This window comes from Oryctolagus cuniculus, chromosome 4 (genome assembly GCF_964237555.1).
Source record: "Oryctolagus cuniculus chromosome 4, mOryCun1.1, whole genome shotgun sequence".
NCBI classification, from domain to species: Eukaryota; Metazoa; Chordata; class Mammalia; order Lagomorpha; family Leporidae; genus Oryctolagus; species Oryctolagus cuniculus.
The window spans coordinates 30,938,775-30,961,393 of NC_091435.1; the positions used below are offsets into that span (position 1 = coordinate 30,938,775).

The window sequence follows — 22,619 nt, forward strand, 5'->3', positions numbered from 1 at the left end:
AATCAGGTGCATTGTGCTGAGATGGGAAGGGGGGGATTTGTCCAGAAATGACCTCAGTTCTATTCATTAATAAAATGACATGTTGGCTGAGAGCAGTGAAGAATGAAATATAACAAGGGTGAACTTTCCTTCATGTGACAGATGCACATAAGTGCTTTTTGGGTACAGCACTACATGTAAAATGGCCACTGCAGCATAAAATCTGGAAACATTAAAGGAGGCTCGAAGATGCACATCGCTTGGAAAAATTGCAACTTCCATGGCAGTACAGCCCTTATTTTCTACTCCCTTCTGCAATTCTGACTCCGACTTGGAGAAGGAATGTATTCACAAGAAGAGGGATCAGATCCCAGAAACAATGTTTCCATTTTTGCTAAGATTTTTCTTTTGAGAATGAGAACATAATTTTACAAGGTTGAAACAAAATAGAATTGTACCCGGAATCACTTTCAGTGACAGCAGACACCAATGGGGAAAGGTAAAAGCTATCAGAGAGAATGTAGCCACATTTTTTGCATAAGCGGTTTAAATTATGCCAGCAGAATAATTAATGGAAGGATCTAATATGGGGAGGGTAGCAGGAAAGGGGGAAGGCTATGTTAAGCAAAGTTCATTACTGCATGATGTAAATGAGTTTCTCACCAGTGATGTCACTGATTGGCTGAGCTGCAGAGCTGGCTTCGAGCATGGCCGGATTGGCTGCTAGCTCTTCTGGTGCCTGCCTGCTTGGGCAGCGGTTGAACCAGATACTCTCTGTCTCTCTTGTTGTCGTTTGAAGCAAATCTTGTTCAGCCCAGCTGTGTCTCCATAGTAGTGGCACCCTAAGAGAGAGTCTCCCTCCTGCTTCCCACAGCTCGTCTGTGAGGCGGTCGCTGCTGTGAAATACCAGCCCCTGGCACCAAGCCCAGACAGCATTCTCAGATCCATCTATAACACACACATACAAAAAGAAAAATAAAAAAGCAGTTCTTTCATCTGAATTGCATCCTAAGGAGGATTAAGGTTTCTATTGCTACTGATTTGTGTCCTTTCAATTGGATGGTTAAAATAGGTTTGGAAATACAGTATCTTCTTATCTGCAGTAGAACATCATTGGTTAAATTGGTTAAAAAGATGGGAGATCCCACCCCTCCCATGTTTACCTTGATTACAGAAAAATAATTCTTCATTTTCTTCCTAAGCACCGTTAAGTGATCTTTTTAGTCCCCTACCAGAATTTTAAACCCTCACCAGATTTCTAATTACAGCCGAGTCATTATTTTCAGGTTAAGACAAGGGATCTTAATTAGCATTCTTTTTTAGCTATGCAAAATGAGACAGGGCATGAAACAGAAACGATCTATGGAGAGGCAGAGAGAGAGAAAGAAAAAAAAAAATCTGTGCAGCTTTTACAGTTGAGCTGACACCCCCTCCTTCCCCACTCCCCCTCCACCCCCCTTGCAAAAAAGAATGCAGTCATATGAACTTTACCAGACAATGGAGTACCTACAGGCTCTCCCCTAGACAAGTCCTTTATAACCAGCCAGTGCTATGTGCTGCAGACAGTGGCCAATCGGCAGGCTCCTTTCTGCAGCAGGGACACAATAGGTGCATTGGCCACACTGTCCTTGTAGACCCTGACAGCAGTTCAGGTTCATTTATTGTACACTGGAAGGCACATATGTCTTTAATATTCACTGTGAAATTATCAGTGCAGCTTCCTTTATTTCACCGTAATTGCATCAACCTAATTACCGCGCACAGGCTGCAATGGCACTGTTTGCACAGAGTGGCGCATGGGCAGGCACGCCGTAAAAATATTCATGAACATGCTTGCTTATTTCAATAATAAAATCCACCAATTATTGCCTTCCCAGAGCTTAATGCTTCCTCCAGAATACTGCGGTGGATTTTGGCATCATTTTTGCCCTTCAAAAGAAAATATGTGTTTATGTGGGTATGCTTGCATGTGTGTGCATATATATATATATGTATGTATATATATATATATATATATATATAACATTATTCTAGTCATTTATTGAGGTGAGCTATGCGGGTAGAACCTAGTCAGCAAATAAAAGGTTATTAGGGACCCAAGGCATTTTTTTCATAACACTAGGCATCAGAGAGAAGCAGTAAGTGAATGTGCACACATCATCATGGCCATGCCTAGGTGCCGATTCTTTTTTTCGGAACTCAGACATGAGCATCTGCATATGCCTCGTTATGTATCTCCATATTACATAGTTATAGCATGTCTTGTAACACCGACTCAAAGCACTTGAAAGATTAAATCTCCACTTTTTGCATATTAGTTAGAGTTGGACAGGGTCTGTGTTGAAAACTGCCTGCTAATTTTTTTAAAAAAAATTCACGCATGCTGTCTTTACATATTCATAGACAGAATTGCTGTTCTGACCACTGATTCTGCAGCAGGAGATAAAAAGACATGATCCAGCATACAGATGTATTAATTTCTCGGGGGAGAATGGCAGCATATGATGACCAGGAAGAGAAGGTGCCTGGAGTTTCTTTGGGTACTACCTCTTTGTTTAATAAAGGATGTGGGAAGAAATACTACCCAAAATGTGTAAGTATGACAAACTGGAACAGTAAAGCAAATTTGAATTGTTCATGACCTTTTATTCACATTATGAAACAATAAACATTTTGAAATGAAGATTTCTGGCTCAGGTCTTGGCAGATATGATATTTGGATTATCATAAAAATTAGATGTGCTCAGAAGCTTTGTATTACCTATTTCACCACACATATTTCCTGTTTTAAATCAGAATGCTAACATTATGAATCAATCATTTCCTAAGATAAAAATTTGCCTATGTTTACCTATTTATTGGACCTCTTCATTTTTAGCTCATGATTTTGTAATCAGAAATAGATTTAATCATTACAGTAGACACATGACTAGAAACAGTAACTCATTTTTATCCATGAAGATATATGTATATAATACATAATATACTTATACCAGAGAATAAATCCTGATATATGTATATTTTATAGTCATGTCTAATATTTAAACATTTCTTATAATAAAATGAACTCAAGTTGATTTTTAATTCTGTAATCATTTTAAAGGAAAATCAAAGCTCTTTATAGTTTCCTAAAATCAAATTCCAATAGGAGATGTGGGAGAGGTAAATTCCTAACTAGACCAAGAGATCATAAGGCTATGATGAAAGTACAAATTATAATAGAAAATACTACAAGTTTATTGCAGAACCACTGCACATATCGAGAGAACACACCAGAAATCAAAGTAAAATCATTTACTGATACATAATGTGAGACGCTTCTTCTCTAAGTGTAGACGACATCAGAAGAAAGCAAAAATGTACCTTGGTTCACTTTTTGATGATTTTCCTATCAAAATCTAAATTTTCTAAATATCTACATGAATCATCAAACTTGACTAGCATCAGATTAAATCTGTAGACCTCATCACTCCATCCTATTCCTTCTCTCCCCCCACCACACACACACACACACACACATACACACACACACACATTTACAATAATGGTAGTCATTTTTTTGGAAGACTGTGTAATTCTTCTACCCAATTGTATTAATCCCTTCATCTGATATTGCATTAAAAAACTTAAGAAAATAAAAAAATTGATACTTAATTTTTCTTCATCTGTTTCGTTAAGTAAACATCAAACCAGACATCAAACTCTCATAATTTCAGTAGATTTCGATTTCACTTACATAGAATGTGTTTGGAAACCTTAATATTATACAAAGGATTTTACTAAATATATTAATTTTATAAACAAGATTGAGGGTGATCCATAGCTGACCTACTTAAACAAGTAGGTAATTATAAACAACTGAACAACTATCAATAGCAGAGGTCTTAAGTACTACTATGTACAGACAAGTTAGACTTCCTACTTAGAAACATTCTGTCACTGAGTCTTTAGATATACTGGAAATTAACACTGCACCTTTCATAAAAGTCTAGCATTAAGCTTTATTATTTCTCTCACTCCCCAAACACAAAATATAATTGTGATATTCTAATCGTATTTGAATCCAAAATGAATGTGCAATATCATTATTTTTGGTTCACTTCACTAGAGAATTTGTATCTACAATATACCTTAGAAATGTAAACCTAAATGTTAATTTTAGACGTGCTATGCAAAGAAAATTAGTAACTAGTTAGTGTATTTTCACTCATCACGCTGCCAACCTTTATTAAAAATACTGTTCTGACCTGCTGTTGGCAGGATACTCTTAATTGGTTGAGTTTTACTATAGATAAGGAATATATGGTCTCCTCCCAGAAGATCAAAGCCACACATTTATAAGATAGCTGTGTGGAGAACATGAGTGCCATCTGTGTTCCCAGGATAGAGGAAAGCAAACTTCTTTGCAAAGATCAAAAGCATAACCTTAGAATTATAATCACAATGATCTCACCAAAAGAGTCAAGTCAGCACAAATTGGCTGTAGGAATGTGAAATAACAACCACCATGTTAACTTTATAAATAATACCATGCATTCTGTAAGGAGAGCCAACTTGGAAAGTGATATAAAAATAATAAATTGCAAAGCAAACTGTCAGTCTCCTAATGTGACTCATTATTTGAAAATAAACAGTTTTAATAACTGTGGAAATATTCATAGAGTAATCAACATCAAGGAACCACAGTTGATGTCTCTTTTTATACAATGACAAGCATTCAGACAATAAACAAGATGTAGTTCATCATCAGAATGATGCTGACTGCTTTGTATCCACAAACTCACAGCTTCAAATCTGTCTCTGTTTCGGATTCCAAATATGCAACGCCTAAACTCTTTCATAATGATCATCTTTATGGCATAGGGGGGAACATAAAGATTTTTTGTCTTTGTTTGTTTGCTTTTGTTTTTTAAAGTGACACTGTGTCTTTCCAGTCTGGATTCTGTTTTCAAAGAATACTTTTAGCAAAGTTATGGTTGACCTTGTTCATATTGACCTCAAAAAGGTGTGCAAGTCTTCTGTGGGAAAACCATGTTTTCCACAATTTTTAAAATTTCTCTTGCAGTGCTTCCAGTTGTAATAATTAAGATCGTTTATTAAAGGTCAATTTTATGAAGATAACATAATAAATCATTACATCTAAGTATGCAAGAGAGGGATTAATCACTTGATTCATCCTCCACCTGCGGCATTGGCATCCCATATAGGCGCCGGTTCTAGTCCTGGTTGCTCCTCTTCCAGTCCACCTTTCCACTGTGGCCCAAGTGCTTGGGCGCCTGCACCTGCGTGGGAGAGAAAGGTCTTCCTCTCTGCCTTTCTCTCTCACTTTCTATCTATCAAATAAATAAAATAAAAAATTGAAAAAGTATGCAAGAGAGAATAACATCTTCAAACATACTAACCCTGTAAACACAAGTATTCTATTTGAAAAGAAACACAGGTATCCATAATTATTAACATCATGCTCTATAATTAATATGATTTAAGGGTTGGTTGAGTCCCAGCTGCTCCACTTCCAATCCAGCTCCTTCTTAATGTGCCTGAGGAGGTAGCTGAGGATAGCCCACATCATTGGGCTCCTAAATCCCCATGGGAGACCTGAAAGAAGCTCCTGGCTTTGGTGTGGGCCACCCCTGGTCTTTGAGACCATTTTGGGAATGAACCAGAAGATGGAAGGTCCTCTCTCTCTCTGTCTCTCACTCTTTTTGTAAGATTGCCTTTCAAATTAACAAATAAATCTTAATAAATGTTATCTATTCTCCTATGTACAGACAATAGAAGAAAACTCAAAGAAAAAAAGCAAAATATTTAAAAAGTATGTATTTATTTTCATTTTGTTTGAAAAGAGAGAGATTTCCCATTTCCTGCCTCACTCCCCCAATGCCTGCAATAGCCAAGACTGAGCCAGGCCTAAACCCGGAATAGGAACTCAGGATGGGTTTCTGACATGAGTGGTAGGGACCCAGTTACCTGAGCCATAATATGCTACCTCCCATAGTACATATTAGAAATTGAAATCTGAAGCAGAGCTAGAACTCCAACCCACATACTCCAGTATGGGAGGCAAGTATCCCTATCTGTGTCTTTCCACCGTGCCAAATGCCCACTGCTGAAAATCTTTCATTTGAGAAGCTGTCACCAAAAATCTAAAATTATCTAAATTTCATCTAAGTAAAAATTGTGGTTAACATTCAAATTTAGCTAGAAAATAATGGAATTAATTAAAATTATATTAAGCAGTGATTACTAAATCAGTGATAAAAAATTGTCAGATTGTATCTCCTAAGCTGCGTACACCAAAAAAACAAAATTTATTCACATGACAGCACAGATGTGCAATGGAAAATATGGCATCTTTATTCTCTAAAAGTTATCTGTTTTCTTTCATATGCCCCATTCCATTGGGTGGTGAGAGGTAGTGATGGAAAATTAAGTCAGCAAATTAATTTATATAATTCTTTTAGGTTATAACAATTGTCTCAGTCTCAATTCCTTCTGTAGTAGAGAGCAGATGATGGTCCTCCCATCCCACACCCTACCCCAAGTTATCCACATTCTAATTCCCAGAAACTGTGAATGTGTCACCTTATAAAGCAAAGCAGGATTAAGGATTCTGACTAAGGTTGTTCATCAGCTAATCTTAAAATAGGAATTATCTTCAGTTAACTGAAGAGACCTGAATTAAGCACATGGGTCATTGAAAGTGAGAGAAGGAAGCAGAAGTTAGAGGAACATGGGGCTACAGAGGAATGATCAGGGATGCAAAACTGTTGGTATCTGAGGTAGGGGAAGAAGGTCATGAGCAGGAAGGGAGTTGCCTTTTAGACATTGGAAAAGCAAAGGAAGTATCTTATCCTCTGGCATGTCCATAAAGGAACCATCCCAACACCATAGTCTTAGCCTGGTGACACTCACTTTGAACTCCCAATGTTAAGAACTGTAAGATAATAAATTGCACTATCTTAAATCACTAAGTTTCTGGTAATTTTGACAACAAACAAACAATAAAGACTACTTTTTGAATAATGAAGGCTTTAGGTTTAATCCATCTCTCAAAACTGAAACTAGTACCAGTAATACATTTAATAATAATTTCCCAGAGACTTCATCTCAGAGGTAGGCAAGCAAAAGTACACACATATCTTATCACTTGCTCCCCTCCCCCTTTCTCTTGTCCAAAGCTCACCTACATCAGAGGAGTTAGTGATTTTGTTTCCCTTGTGGTAGAAATTTCATTTTTTTTTTAATTTTTTGACAGGCAGAGTGGACAGTGAGAGAGAGAGACAGGGAGAAAGGTCTTCCTTTGCCATTGGTTCACCCTCCAATGGCCGCCGCGGCCGGCGTGCTGAGGCCGACGCACCGCGCTGATCCGATGGCAGGAGCCAGGTACTTATCCTGGTCTCCCATGGGGTGCCGGTCCCAAGGACTTGGGCCATCCTCCACTGCACTCCCGGGCCACAGCAGAGAGCTGGCCTGGAAGAGGGGCAACCGGGACAGAATCTGGCGCCCTGACCGGGACTAGAACCCAGTGTGCCGGCGCCGCAAGGCGGAGGATTAGCCTAGTGAGCCACGGCGAAGGCCGAAATTTCATTTTTACATAATTTTTTATCATACTATAGAGCCCAGAAATCCTTCTTTCACTGAGGCAAAATGGCAGAATGATTATGAGGAAGCATGATAACATAATTTGAAAGGATAAAAATGTATTAGTTACTGTCTTCAAATTAGACGTGAACTTCTTGGTAACATGGAATATTGTTCAAAAATCTATACCAATAATTAGGGTGTTTTTAAAGGAAAATAACAGAGAGAATGAAAGAAAAAAACATAAAAATTTAGGAGGTGCATGACTGACCCACCAGAGGTAATAAATACAGGAGCCATCCAAAGTGGTCCAAGAACTAGAAGCACAGATATTTTGAGTAATGGTAACAGAGGATGGGGAATAAGAAACTTATTACAAAGTTACAACACTGTACCTCTTCTATTCAGTGTTGGTGGGAAAATTCACCTTCCTCACTACAGTAAAAGCATATCACGTAAAGGTTAAACAGCAGTGACACAGCAAAGATGAGGTTCCTCTTCTCTTTAGCAGGAGCTTAAAGTCCATGATAAACATTCTAGCTCCTTAGATTCTTCTCACTCCATCTTATTCCCTAAATAAATAGACTCAAAATGCTGACTTCTCTATCTTTATCCTATAGAAGGAACATTAGCAAACTCAGTAACAACAACAAAAAACTTGGTTATTAAATTAGCAGAGATTCTGAATAGACATATCACAAAATAAACACAAATATCCAACCAATGTATGTATGAAGAAATGCTCAATATCACTAGCCAACAGGGAAATGCAAATCAAAACCACAATGAAGTATCATCTCACTCCAGTTAGAATGACTATTAAATATATATGTGTATGTAAATATATATATATATATACCCAAAGGAAATGAAGTCAGCATACCAAGAGATACATGCACTCCCATGCTCCTTGCAACACTAGTCACAATAGCCAAGATACAGAATTAATCAAAGTTATCAGTTGATGAAATACTGTAAAAAGAAAATGTGAAATGGATTGGAATATTATTCAACCATGAAAGAGTGGAATCCTACTATTTGCAGCAAAATGGATAGGAATGTAGGTCATGCTGTTATGTGAAATAAGCCAGAAAATAAGCATGACTTCTCATATGTGAAAGTTTTACGAAGTCAATCTGAACTTAGAATACCAATTTCTAGGGAGTAGAAAAGGTGGGGAGAGAAGAAATAGAAGGAGCTTAGATAATAGGTATCAAAGTGCAGCTAGACAGATTTACCAAGTTCTGCCTTCCCAGAGCACAGTACGCCGATTATAGTTTACAATGTGTTATATAAAAACTGGAAGAGAGAAGCTAGTAGGCTCTAAACACATAGAAAAAACATAAGGAGTGATGGGCATTTAGCCTAGCAGTTAAAATGCTGGTTAGGATGCCGGTGTCCCATTTCAGAGTTGATATACCTATCTGAGTTCTGTATCTGGTTCCAGCTCCTGACTATACTTCTCATTAATGTGGATCCTGCATGGACAATAGTGATGGCTAATATAATTAGATTCTGGGTACCCAAAGAGATACCTGATTTGCACTCCAATCTTCTGGCTTCAGTCCCCAGCTATGGCCATTAAAACATAGGGAGTGAACCAGAAGATGGGAGATCTCTGTTGCTTCATTCCCCAACCCAAAGCAAATTTTTAAAAATTCTAAAAGTGAAATATAAGGAAATAGAAATGCCAATTACCAGATGTAATCAATTTACATTATTGGATATAGCATGGTACCCCATAAAAATGTAGAGATATTATATGTGAATTAAAATTTTTAAAAATAGGGGAATGCATTTGGCACAATATTTAATATGCCACCCTGGATGCCTGCATCTCATATCAGAGTGAATGGATTCAACTTCAGAATTCACTGTGACTCAGCTTCCTGCTAATATGTACCTTGGAAGGCAGTAAGTGATGGCTCAAATAGTTGGGTTCCCATCACCCACATTGGAGACCTGATTGAATTCCTGGTTCCCAGCTTCAGCCAGGCCCAGGCATAGCTATTGTGGGTATTTGGGGATGGAAAACCAATCAATCTCAATCTCTGTCTCTACCTTTCAAATAAATTAAAATTAATATTTTTAATATAAAAGACACTATACCGCAATATGATCTAGCAAAAAAAGAAAAAAATCAAACCCACCACTAAAAATGCCTCCTGGAGGCTGGGTATTTAGAGAAAAAAATATTCCAGAGTAAACTAGCAATAAGCTAGCAGTGATGGCTAGCTGTTGAAAAAAACTATCACCTACTTTTACAGTATATATTTGTCCCTAGCACATAGCCATCCAGCAAGAGACTGTATTTCTTCCTATTACTATATAAACATGTACCCAAATAGATGGCGATGGACTATTAGTTGAATCCATGGGCATCTCTTCCAGGCCTGACAAGTCCATCCAAATAGTCTTTCCAAATGATTTTCCTCTACTGCCTTTTCTGTTTTCAGCTGTTTGAAATGCAGATGATATCTAGTGCGACCTTGAACATCATCTATTAAAGATGACAAAACTTCTGTTGGTTATTTCTACCTATTAAATGAGTATCTTTATGAGGGATATATTCATATGTTCACTACTACTATACAAGCCAGAAATTATTTTATGTGTATTTAAGCCATGGAAAGTGTTGAATCTATTTGGTACAGCAGCAAGTATAACCTAAGTAACAAGTACAACAACTGCACTAGCCATATTGCATTTGGTGAAGCTCACAGTTGATAAGCCCTGCCATGCTCTCAGAGCTTCTGTTAGCTTTATAGACCATATCACTTATTCAGGAAATCAAATACATGGGGCACTGACAATAAAAGATGGAAAATAAAAAGAAAAGAATAAGAAACACAAAAAGAAGCAAAATGCAGGAAATAGGATTATACCAAAAGAATCATAATATTTAAAAGACTATCATTTATATCATCAGGAGATATGAAAAATTATTATACTCATGAAATAATAGGTGCTACTAAGAGAATGTTTATTTAACAAAAAAGGTTTTAGAAATTAAGTTTATGATAATAAAAATGTGAAACTAAACAGCAGTCAGAAGATAAATTTGAGAAAATTTCCTTTACTACATAGAAAAGAGACAAATATACATACAATAGGAGAGAAAAAATTATAGGACAGTGTAAAGAATTCAAAAATTTAAATAATAAGAGTCCCTGGAAAAGGAAAGAAAAAAAATTAAAAAGTCGTCATTGAAAGAATTCAAGGACATATTCTTTTTGTAAAAGATTTACTTATTTGAAAGAGTTAGAGAGAGAGGGAGACACACACACACACACACAGAGAGAGAGAGAGAGAGATTTTCAATCTGTTGGCTCATTTACCAAATGTCCCCAATGTTCAAGCCTGGGCCAGAGTGAAACAGGAACCCAGAACTCCATCCAGGTCTCCTTCATGGGTAGTAGGGGCCCAAGCACTTTAGCAATCTGCTGCTGCTTTCCCAGGCATATTAGCAGGGAGCTGGATCAGAAGTGGAGTAGCCAGGACTTGAATCAATGCTCATATGGAATTCCAGTGTCACAGGCAGCAGCTTAACCCACTGGTGCCATGACTGCCACACAAGGAAATATTCTGAAAAAAGAGAAAATGACTTTCCAGAGAAAGTTCCCTGAGTACTCAGCAAAATAAGTAAATATAGGCTCACACTATAGTACATTAGTGGAGAATTTCTAAACAGTTGGCAAAAACTTCTACTTTTCTAGTTCTGTTTATGTACACAGTACCTGGCATTGAGAAATGCACCTACTGAAAACAATTATAAAGTTCAACAAAATATAAAAATTTGCTGCTTGAAAGCTTTGGAATACAATCAACACAAGTAGAAATTAAAGGGTTGGCCGGCCGCGGCTCAATAGGCTAATCCTCCAACTGTGGCGCTGGCACACTGGGTTCTAGTCCTGGTTGGGGCGCCAGATTCTGTCCCAGTTGCCCCTCTTCCAGTCCAGCTCTCTGCTGTGGCCTGGGAGTGCAGTGGAGGATGTCCCAGGTCCTTGGGCCCTGCACCCCCATGGGAGACCAGGAGAAGCACCTGGCTCCTGGCTTTGGATCAGCATGGTGCACCAGCCACAGCGCACTGGCCGCAGTGGCCACTGGGGCGGGGGTGAACCAACAAAAAAAAGGAAGACCTTTCTCTCTGTCTCTCTCTGTCACTGTCCACTCTGCCTGTCAAAGAAAGAAAGAAAGAAAGAAAGAAAGAAAGAAAGAAAGAAAGAAAGAAATTAAAGGGATATGATCCATGAGAAAGGGGGGTTACATAGTCATCTAGGTTTTTCTCTAAATGAGTTTAACAATATTTGGCAGAGAAGCCTAGAATCAAAGCATGCCACCCCCCCCCCAAAAAAAAAAGCTGACAGTTTAATTGGTTACAGAGGTAGAATTTAAGGTTAAAGCTGAAATTGTGGCTTAGGAACATAATTCACAGGGAAGAGGAAATACGTAACAGAGCTTCAGAATCCATTTGCAATTTCCCATCAAGTCACTGACTGATATCTAAGCTGTGAATATACATGTGCAAGATGAGAATCCAAGAAATATATCAGAAAAGAGTTAAAAATGTAAACAGAGATTTAAGCTAAAGAGCAGTTTTGGTAAGGCAGAGATGGGAATTCAAAGCCCACAAAGATAAAAATTCCCTGAGTTTCTACTCTTTCAGCCCTCCAACAGGTCACTTCCTGGAAGTAAGGACCTCATCCAAGATGTGCTGTGACCTAAAACTAAGAATCTTTCTCTGCAATTAAGAATAAAAATAAAATAAACAAAATATACTTAAAAAAAAAAAACCTTTGGTGAAACACTAGTGGTATACTTCTATTTTTTTTCCACAAAATTCTTCTGGTACGTTATAAAAGAAAAAAAAATTATAAAAAATGTTTTTAAAATTACAAACTGGCTAAGAAACAAGAGGTAAAAAATAGAAACAGATCCACAATTGATTCAGGTATATAGTTAATAGGTGTTCTAGAATAAATATAATTGATACCCCATAAATTTAGAGTTAAGCATGGGGATTCTCACAGGGCCAAGACATTTACTATGAAAGAATTCAAGTGAAAATTCCAGAACTGAAAAAAAAAAAAAAACACAAAAACTGAAATTGAGAGTAAATTTATAGTGTTTAATAAAATGTTTGAAACTGTGGATCAGAGTTGGTGAATTGGAAAACAGGTGAGAGAAAAAAACTGGATAAAATATGAGACATGTAGATACTATGTAAATATCTACAATATGTATAATAGGGTTTCAGAAAGAATGAAAACTGAGAATATGGCAGAAGCATATTTTAAGACTTTCTGATGAAGCATTTTCCAAACTGATGAAAGAAATCAACTCATAAATTTAAGAAACTAGACAAAAACTAAGCTAGAAAACATACATGGTTACGTCACAGTCTAGCTATGTAAACCAAAAACAAGGAATTTTCAAACAGAGAGGCAGGGAGACCACATTCAGTGTAGCACCAGTAGGAATTACACCTGACATTTCAATTGAGATAATGAAAACCAGAAGATGGTGGAATACACATTTAAAGTCTTGAAAGAGGGTAAAATAGTGACTGAAAAATTAGAATTCTATCTTTGTTGGAAATATCCCTCAAACAATGAACTCAAATTAAATATAATTAAAGCACACAGAAGATTTTAATATCATCACATGTGTACAAAAAATACCAAAGAGGGAGAGGTCTTTAAATTCAAGGAAAATAATCACTGATATAAGCACTATAGAGAGTAATGCATTAAAAGTTATAAAAGCACCAATAATAATAATGACTTGTAGGATTTAAAATATTTCTAGAGCCGGCATTGTGGCATGGCAGGTACAGCTGCTGCCTGCAGTGCTGGCATCCCATATGGGCACTGGTTTGAGTCCAGTTTGCTCCACTTCCAATCCAGTTCTCTGCTGGAGTGCCTGAGAAATCAGCAAAGGATGTCTCAAGTGCTTTGGCCCCTGCAATGATGAAGGAGACCCGGAGGAAGCTCCTGGCATCCACCTTGCTCAGTCCTGGCCACTATGTCCATTTGGGAGTGAACCAGAAGGTGGAAGTGCTCTCTCTCTCTCGCTCTCTTTCTCTCTCCCTCTCTGTCTCTTTGCATCTGCTCTCTTAACTCTGCCTTTCAAATAAACAAATATTTTTTAAATGCCTCCTGGAGTATTGAGGAAAAATTTTCTAAAGTAAACCGGCAATAATACAAAAAGTAGATGGGCATAAGCATAATTTGTGACAAAATTGTTACTTTAGTAGGAAGTAGAAGCAGTATTAAATTTTGGTAAACTGTAAAGCCAGAGAAGACACTGTGATATGCAGCAAATCTAATGCAATACTATAAGAATGCATATCTAAATAGCTAATCAAAAAATAAATGAGCTAAAGGAGCTTCATTAATCTAAAGGGAGAGATGATAAAGAAATGGAACAAGCATAAAACAATAACATTGTTTACATAAAATCAACTGCATCAGTAGCTACATTAAATATAAATGCTTTAACATTCAATTCAAAGGTTTTCAGACTAGATATTTAAACATGATTGAGCTATATGCCGTTTATAAGAGATAAACAATAAATATAAGGGCAGAGATAAATTCAAAGTAAAATGATATACAAATTACTTCAGAAATACATGAAATTTGTTCACATTAAATAACTTTTTTTTAAATTGAAAAAAGAAAAAAGAAAGCTTTTTAATACAGTATGTTAAAAACTGGTGAAATTATAATACTATACAAAAGAGAACTTAAGAAAAGAAGTATATGAGAGATAAAAGAGGCATTTCATAAAAAAGATTAATAGGGAAAATATAATAATTCTAAATTTACGCTAATCCATCATAAATTCATAGCATTTATAGAAAAAAAGGGCAAAAACCTCTTGCAGAGGTTCCTTTTAAGAAAAAAATGACTTAATAACTATATAATTTTTTCTATTTTTATTTGAAAAGCAGGAAGACCAAAAGAAAAATAGAGACAGAGACAGGCACAGGCTAGACCAGGCTATAACAACCAAGAGCCTGGGATTCAAGCACAGTTCTCCTACATGGGAGGCAGGGATCCAAACAATTCAGTCATCATTTGCTGCCTTACAAAGTACATATTATCAGCCAGCCGGGATCAAGGACAGACCCAGGACTTCAATTTAGCCACTCTGATATGGATTGTGGCAACCTGAATAGGCTTAACTGCTATATCAAACTCCTTTCCTGGAATTTAATTTTCATGAAGAGTATAGTTGGAATATATGCTGAACCATAACACAAGCATTAGAATATTTCAGAAGATTGTAATCATACCAGATCTCTTATCCTATCAAAGGGAAATTAAACTATAAATTAAAAGCAGATGAATAGAGATATTCAAAAATGTATAAGTGAAAATTTAGCAATACATGTTAAATCAGCTCACATCAAAGAAACAATCAAAATTATAAGATGGTTTTAATAGCATAGAAATAAAATAGCTTATCAAAATTTGTTAGGTGCATGTTAAGTAAGCAGTAACTAGAAAAGACCTATGGGATTAAATGTATACATTAAAAAGAAAAATATTAAAAGTTGCACTTTTGTTCAAAGAAGTGCTAAAATAAAACCAAGGCAATCCCAATGAAAGTTGGAGATAATAAATATTAAGTGTAGAAATCAATGAATGAAGCAAAAAGCTGTCATGACAGAGAAATATAATAAGGATAAATTGGTTCTTTAAAAACAAATTAAAATTAATAAAGCTCTAGAAATACCATAAAAGAGGAGCAAAAATGTAATATTTATATCAGAAATGAAAAAGAAAACATACATATATTATAAAGGTATTAAAGAGTAAACAGGAAAGATTAAAATCAGATTATGCCATAAGTTGGAAAATATACATTAAATGAACTAATTCTCTAGAAAGCATAACTTAGCAAAATTGAAACATAAAGAAACTAGCAATATATAGTCACCTATCTGCTCAATAAAATTGAATTTGAATTAAATATCTCCCTAGAAATAAAACTCCAAAATCAAATTATATCACTGGTAAGGTTCTCTCTCTGTGTAGCTCTTTCAAGTAAAAAATATATATTTTTTAAAAAAAAGAAAGGAAGCTTCTAAGCACATAAATGATATGGTAAATAAATAATGCAATTCCTAAAGGTAAAATATGGAACACTTTTCACTTTACTTCAGGAACAAGGAGTGTCTCCTCTACAACAAATCATGCTTAACACTTTGTTATACACCTAACATGTGTAAGAGTCAAGAAAAAAAAAAAAAACACAAGCTATAACTATCTCAAAATTGTTTTCAGTGACTAAACAAAAAAAATGTAATGTATACAAGTGAAATTCACATTTTGAGATCTGATTATTGTTTGTAGCCCTTGTCTATACCATTGAGGAACAGTGGTTTTTCTACTTACTACCTATTGAATCCTTTATTTGGTGGAGGGTTAAACTTGTGACTTTATTTTTTTAAGATTTATTTTATTTATTTGAAAGAGAGTTACAGAGAGCGGTAGAGACAGAGAGGTCTTCCATTGGCTGGTTCACTGCCCAGATGGCCTCAACAGCCAGAGCTGTGCCGATCTGAAGCCAGGAGCCAGGAGCTTCTTCCAGGTCTCCCACGTGGGTGCAGGGGCCCAAGGACTTGGGCTATCTTCTACTGCTTTCCCAGGCCATCACAGAGAGCTGGATCAGAAGAGGTGCAGCTGGGATTAGAACCAGTGCCCATATGGGATGCCAGTGCTTCAGGCCAGGAAATTAACCTGCTGCATCACAGCGCTGGCACCTAAGCTTGTGACTTTAAAGAAAACTGAAAGTATGTCATTGTAAAAATTGAAATAAAATAAGGAAAAAGGAGTGAGGGTGTGAGTGAGAGAGGGAGGAAGGGTAAGGTAGAGTGGGAATTATCATTATCCTCTTGGAACTGTATATATAAAATACATGAATTTGTTCTGTTCTTATAAATATTTTTTTAAAAAATAGTTATCTGATATTTTAAGACCCTGCAGAAATATTAGCTTACAGTTAATTATAGACCTAAAATGAGACAAAATTACAATATTTCAATTTAAAAAAACCTAGAAGAAGAATTTCTTTGTGAAATTAGAGTATGCAAAAATTTCCTAGCCAGCAAAAAGTGGTGAACTATAAAAGAAAAGTTAGGAAAGTATATTCATCCAAAGAAACAATTTATTTTTTATACTATAGAGTAAAAAGGCAAGTAAGGTATATTGACTCTAATTCTTCATTCTTTACTATGAGACTGACTTCTCAGTTCCTCTCACTAAGGTATTGTTTGCTCCAGCCCTAAACTTTGTATTTGGTTTTCTGGTTTGTGTTCCTCTGCCATGATTATGAGAAGACAGTCTGCTGGAAGATGAGGCATATGAAGCCCAGTTAAACTGCCTGTAGTTTAACTAAATATAACGCCAAGCTACACAAGTCAATAAGCAGCCAACTCAGACGTGGAAGCTGTCTGGTTTACCCACAGATAATTGTAAATGCATGAGACAGCCCATATGAAATCACCAGAAACCTACAATGACTCTTAAAATAAGCAGTATTCCTCTATGCACCTATATTTTTGTTATTATTTATCAGCATGATTGTGACAATATGTAACTGGTTTAAAAAACATAATGCAAGAAGATGTATGAAGTACCTAAAATATATAAAATGGGTCACATCCAAAATATCTAAAAAGCCCTGCAAATAAATAACAAAAAACTACAAGCAACCCAGTTCTAAATGGGAAACAGAATGGAACTGACAATTCACAAGAGGATATCGAAATGGCCAACTAGTATTTGAAAATAGATCAGCATCATTTTGCACTAAGGACATGAAAATTAAAATCAGGCACTAGAATTGCAAAAAAATTAAAAATATCAAGTGTTTCCTGTATTCCCCAAGTGTTTTCGAGTCTGTGGACCAATGAAGGCTCTTATAATCTTCTAGCTGGGTTGTTAGTTAGTACACTCCCTTTGGAAAACACTTTATCAAGATCTACTAAATCTAAATGTATGTATTTATTCAATGATCCAAAAATTCTGCCTCAAGATATATGCTTAAGTGAAACAGAACTGTATTTCTACTAGTAGACATGTATGAGATGATTTGGTAAATAACCCAAAAATTCATCAATGATAGAACAGACAAAATGATTTACTACACAACAACAAAAATGAACAAACTACAGCCACGATCAAGAATACTGAGAAAGTGTTGAGCTGAAGGAGTCAGCCACAAAAAAATATATATTTATTCTATATGATTTCATTTCAATTCATCCATAGTGACAATCGCTTCTTGGGCTTTTGGCTAAGATCAAGTGTAGCATCCATAGTGATAGAGGTTAGAATAGTGTTTATCTTTGGGGGTAAAGATATTAAAATAAAAGGGAGTACAAGAGAACTACTTTTGTGCTCCAGAAATATTTTATATGTGAATCTGGGTAGTAATTCCAGGTTTGAATATCTATCAAGATGTACACATGATATTTAGCCTACTATATACTCATTTATTCATCAAAGCATCCAATATAAAAAGGTTGTTAATCCAGGGGAAGATAAGATTCGTCAAAATGAAAGAGAAAACCTTTCCAAAGGGGAAATTATGTGATGCCAGGGTCAGAAGACCATGAAAGACATCTCAGTCGAAGGGAGAGTCCAGAATGACAGTTGTGCTCCAGATAGAGAGAGGCAATACGACCTGAACAGTGAGGCAACAGGTAAACAGGCCAAGGGCTCTCATCGCAGAGACCTCTCCTGACACTGCATTCTTACACTTGTTGCCTTCAGCCTTGTCTAGATATGGCTGAATGAGGAATCTGTTCTTCCTTTTGAACCCTCATGCCTAATCAGTGAACTCATTTCACCCAACAAGGGTGTCCTGTTTTGACCCTGGCTTGAGAACTGGAGCAGGTCTTCAGAGTTTATAGGAAATTCATTCATTGTACCTACTCAGCCAATTCATATTCCTGACAGATGTTCAGTAGCCGGGCTGTGAGTAGCTTCTTTTAAGAGGAGAAAAATAATCTTTAGTGTTCTACACTCAAAATTTATTACATGTAATGAAACATAATCCTTACTTATGTAATCTTAATACCGTACAATAAAAACACACCAAAAATAAACATTAAGTGATGCACCATATTTAGCAACACTGCAGTGAATATGGACAAGAAACTTAAGGTAAAGCATGGAAAATAGTTGTTTTTCTGCTTAACGGTTTTGAGCACATTGATAATATCTTCACAATAGTTTCAATATTATTCCACCTGATCTTTCTCCACATGATATATAACAACCAAACAATGACATCACAACACTGAAAGGAAATAACACCAAAAGGAAATGAAGGGCAGGCAATGTGGCATAGTAATTTAAGCTGCCACTTGGGTGGGACCCCTGCATTCCCAATCAGAATGCCAGGTTCAAGTCTCAGCTATTCTGCTTCTCATCCAGCTTCCTGCTATTTTTCCTGTGAAAAGCAGATGATTGCTCCAGTACTTGGTTCCCTACCACGCACCTGGATGGAGTTCTGGGCCTGGCCCAACCCTGGATACAGCAGGCATTTTGAGAACAAACAAGCAATTGAAAGATTGCTCTCACATGTTCTTTCTCTCTCTCCTCTTCCCTCTCTCCTCTCTGTCCCTCTCCCCCAACTATCTGTCCTTCTACCCGTCAATCTTTCTAATCAATCTTTCTTCTTAAAAGAAAATGAGGTAATTATTTATAGAGTCAGGGGTGGGTACTCCTTATTAAGAGGGTTAGGACAAAATGGGAGTCATTTTTTCTTAATTGTATTTAAATAACAAAAACATCTAAGCAAAATATAAAAAATAAGTGTCAACAAACATATACAAAATGTATGGTATGTAGAAACATTTGAGTTCTTTTCTTATTTTTGCCATACTCGTTCAGATGGTCATGACTGTGCAGATACTTCTGTTAATATTTAATATTGACGCTTGCAGCCTCCCCCTCAAGGTGGAATTCTGGAGAACGCAGTACTTTCCACATGCACTTCTCCCTAAAAGAATGAACTGAGTATTTCTGAGAGAAGTTCAGTAAAGTAAATAGCAAAGTAATAGAGAAGGCAAAGCACAGGCTTGTGGTGGAAGCATGGCTTCCAATTTTGACTCTTCTGCTTGGAAGCAAAATATATCCATCTACAAAACAGAGATAAGCCTATTCCAGAACACTGTTGTGATGCTGAAATGAAGTAACTTGTTCAAATATCTTTCTTGGTATCCAGACCCAAATGCAAGTTCGGTGCGTGTCATTTACCACAGTCTCCCGGATCATCAGTGTTGGAATTTAAACAGCATTTAGAATAAAGTCACTGCCCCCTATTTATGTGAATCAGAATGTTTAAGATCAATATACCTTGGTGGTAGAGAGGTAGAGAGGAAAAGAAAGCTGATCAAGGTTTAACATGCTTTTTGGCAGGAAAAGGAAGATAAATTGATCCCTGCCATGAATCCCTCCAGGAGAAAGATGCAAGAAAGGCCCTTGCGTGGGGAGCCTGCTCCCAGTGTCAGAGAAAACATGATTCTCAGCTGAATCAACAAGTTAGAATTTGGCCAGCATTCTCTGCATGTTGAGAATTCTGTTAACTCTTCAAGGATCCACTTAACCACTTGTTTCTCTTGTGAAGAGTTTGCAGATAGAATACCCACCCAAATGTGTGAATTAAAAGTCACCACTGAAAATCACATGTTCCCTATAATGTCATCAGACCATGGCCTAGGGTAGGCTAAGCTGCAGTATGTGTGTATATATATATATACATGTGTGTGTGTGCGTGTGTTTATATATAGTGTAAAATATGACATATATAAGAATTGCACAAATCACAGTTGTTTCACCCAATTGGGATGGGGCCTTACCTTTCATATTCTCTGGGCTTTGCCCATGGCTGCCAGCTTGTTTTTACCTAAAAAGTCTCTTCTATGAGGGAGAAAGCACCAGCTTTACTCTCCATGCAACCAGAAATAAAATTGATTTTTCATCAGCTGAATTAACTTTTCTTTCAGCTACCTCTCCAGGAGGTGCCTCTCCAGGAAGTAAGACTTGTGAAAAAGCAAAGTCCCTGACACTGTCATCTTGGAGCCTTTCTGAGATGCTTTCATGAATCAAAACAGACTCCGCTCTCTTGGGAGCCACTGGGACGCTCCTTTGTGTCTTTTGCTAAAACATGGCTCAGAGAAGTCCTTGTGTTCCTCAATGTCTCCTGAGCCAGGTTGCTTCAATAAACTCCAGCTCTAATGCAGACAGTGAAAAAGAAAATACGCTACATCCTCAGGTGCTTGGCATGCTGTCATCAGGAGAGTGAAAACTGTATGAAGGTATTTGTCTTTCTTCTTTGATTGCAGACAACGTGAAGCAGAATTTGCTGTGCTGGTGTGGCCGTGTGTGCTCGCTCTGCTTTCATCAACTGGCTCTTCTGGTCTTTAAATATCTTCTCTTGTTTAGTGCTTTAACCTGTAACATCTCAAGTCTTGTCTTAAACACATGGGGAGATGTAACAAACTAAACAGATTGAATGGTTTACAAAAACCCGAATTTGTCATCAGGTAGTTACGGAAGTGGATGGCCTCCGGGAGCTAACAGCAAGATGTTGGCAAAGCTGGGTGCCTTCTGCAGGTTCCAGGGAAGAAGGCATTCCCTTGCTTTTAGACGACACCCGCCTTCTCTGGCTGGTGGCCCATCCTCAAACCCAGCAGCGTGGAACCTCTCTGATCATTCTCCGCTAGTTACAGCTCCTTCAAATTCTTAAGCTTCTACTGCCCTCTGAATTTTAACCACGTTTGTGATTACATTGAGCTCAATAAGACAATTCGTGATCTGTTGATTAGCATCCTGAACAGTGCCTGCTACTGTGAGTCCCCTCCCCACATGGTGGTACATAGCCTCTCCTACTGGGGATTAGAACTCGGATGGCTGAGGGGCTCCGTTATTCTACCTACGTGGGGGACAAGGCTTAAATTAGAAAATAGAGAATTAATATTTCTCAAATAAAATCTGCATTGGTAAATAACCTAGGTGAAGAATGACAGCCACTGGGAGAAACCCAGGCCACTTCCCTGGTCTCTCTCCTCCACCACACTCAGGATTTTATTCTCTCTCCTTCTCAGTCTCTCCTCTCACTTGCCTGAAGTCCAGGTCTTACTACTTGATTCTTAATAAGCGAGGCATGAAGAATCTGAATGAAATACTAAGCAAAGTCCTTGAGGGAGGCCTTCATCCACAATACTGGCAGCTAGGTATTAGCTGAACTTAATTAATGACTACATGTTTTAGCTGAGCCCTGGGTACTCACACAACTGGTTTAGAGTACTTATTCCCTTAGCAATAATACAGGACTGTTGAATCCAAATTTGAAACCATTACAGATAGATTCAAGGACCAGAAATATGGGCATGTCACTGAAAATGCATGGCAGACCACCAACAGACCTAATATTTACTTCCTCCTCTTTTCCTTAATATTACTTTCCTTTGCTGCTATATAAACTTTACCACAAACTTGATGGCTTGACATAACTTATAGCTTGGTTTTTGCTTGATGGGATAAAGATTCCATTTCATGGTTTTTTGTGACAATGTGACTAAGTTCTACTTAATAGATATACATGGAAGTATTTTGTGAAAACTTCAAGAATTGTACATAAGGCAAGGTGACACACCATTTTGTCTTTCTTCCTGAAAGAAAAAAATGCAGATGCAATGTTTGGAATTTCATCAGTCATATTGAATTGAGTTTACCTTTGGGGACTGTGCTGTGGTTAAGGTTAAGGTTAAGGTTAAGGTTAAGGTTAAGGTTAAGGTTAAGGTTAAGGTTAAGGTTTGCTTTCTTGTTCCAAAACATACCAAGTCCCTTCCATATTGTTGTTCTCTTATCTATGTCTTCTACTTCGAAGGATAACTCTTTAAAAAAAACCGATTTATTCATTTATTTGAAAGGCAGAGTTATAGAGAGGAGAGACAGAGGTCTTCCATCCGCTGGCTCACTCCCGAATTGGCTGCAATGTTTGGAGCTATGCCGATCTGAAGTGAGGAGCCA

At 37.0% G+C, this 22,619-nt stretch overlaps 1 long non-coding RNA gene across 2 annotated transcripts in view; it reads right to left on the reverse strand.

Annotated features, from left to right (window-relative positions):
* The window catches only part of LOC103350594 (uncharacterized), a 663,701-nt gene extending 643,125 nt beyond the window's left edge, over window positions 1-20,576 (reverse strand). Inside the window, exons 1-2 of one of the 2 annotated variants that reach the window (XR_011387760.1) lie at window positions 20,444-20,576; window positions 643-927 (exon numbers count right to left, since the gene is read on the reverse strand). This is a non-coding gene — a long non-coding RNA (uncharacterized lncRNA). Of the gene's footprint in view, window positions 1-642; window positions 928-20,443 lie in introns of those variants that run through there. The other variant, XR_011387767.1, reaches the window with a different exon arrangement.
* Window positions 20,577-22,619: the final 2,043 nt, after the last annotated feature.